The following is a 937-nucleotide window of genomic DNA, read 5'->3' as shown; positions in this document are numbered from 1 at the left end:
TTATTAAGGAAAGAGGTTTAATGGACTCACAGTTGCACATGGCTGGGGAGGCGTCTCAATCATGGTGGAAGGCAAATAAGGAGCAAAGTCATGTCTTACGTGGAGGTAGGGAAGAGTGCCTCTGCAGGGGATCTCCGATTTCTAAAACCAGGAGATCTTGTGAGATTTATTCACTGCTATGAGAACAGTATGGGGGAAACTGCTCCCATGATTCAATTATCTCCACCTGGCCCCACCCTTGACACATGGGGATTATTGCAATTCAGGGTGATATTTGGATGGGGACACAGCCAAACCATATAATTCCACCCCTGCCCCTCCCAAATCTCATGTCCTCACATATCAAAACCAATCATGCCTTCCCAACAGTCCCTCAAAGTCTTAACTCATTTCAGCATTAACTCCTAAGTCCACAGTCCAGAGTCTTATCGGAGAAAAGGCAAGTCCTTTATGACTATCAGCCTGTAAAATCAAAAGCAAGTTAGCACTTCCTAGATTCAATGGGGATACAGGCATTAGGTAAATACACCTGTTCCAAATGGGAAAAATTGGCCAAAACAGAGGGGCTACAGGTCTCCTGCAAGCCTGAGAGTATCTGTCAAATCTTAGAGCTTCAAAATGATCTCCTTTGACTCCATGTCTCACATCCGGGGCAGTCAAATCTTTTATTTTTATTTTTATTTTTTATTTTTTTATTATACTTTAAGTTCTAGCATACATGTGCATAACGTGCAGGTTTGTTACATATGTATACTTGTGCCATGTTGGTGTGCTGCACCCATCAACTCGTCAGCACCCATCAATTCGTCATTTATATCAGGTATAAGTCCCAATGCAATCCCTCCCCCTCCCCCCACCCATGATAGGCCCCGATGTGTGATGTTCCCCTTCCCGAGTCCAAGTGATCTCATTGTTCAGTTCCCACCTATGAGTGAGA

This window comes from Rhinopithecus bieti, unplaced genomic scaffold (genome assembly GCF_001698545.2).
Source record: "Rhinopithecus bieti isolate Rb0 unplaced genomic scaffold, ASM169854v2 scaffold_24953, whole genome shotgun sequence".
Classification (NCBI taxonomy): Eukaryota; Metazoa; Chordata; class Mammalia; order Primates; family Cercopithecidae; genus Rhinopithecus; species Rhinopithecus bieti.
The sequence above is the reverse complement of the archived record's forward strand: the minus strand, read 5'-3'. Positions refer to the sequence as shown.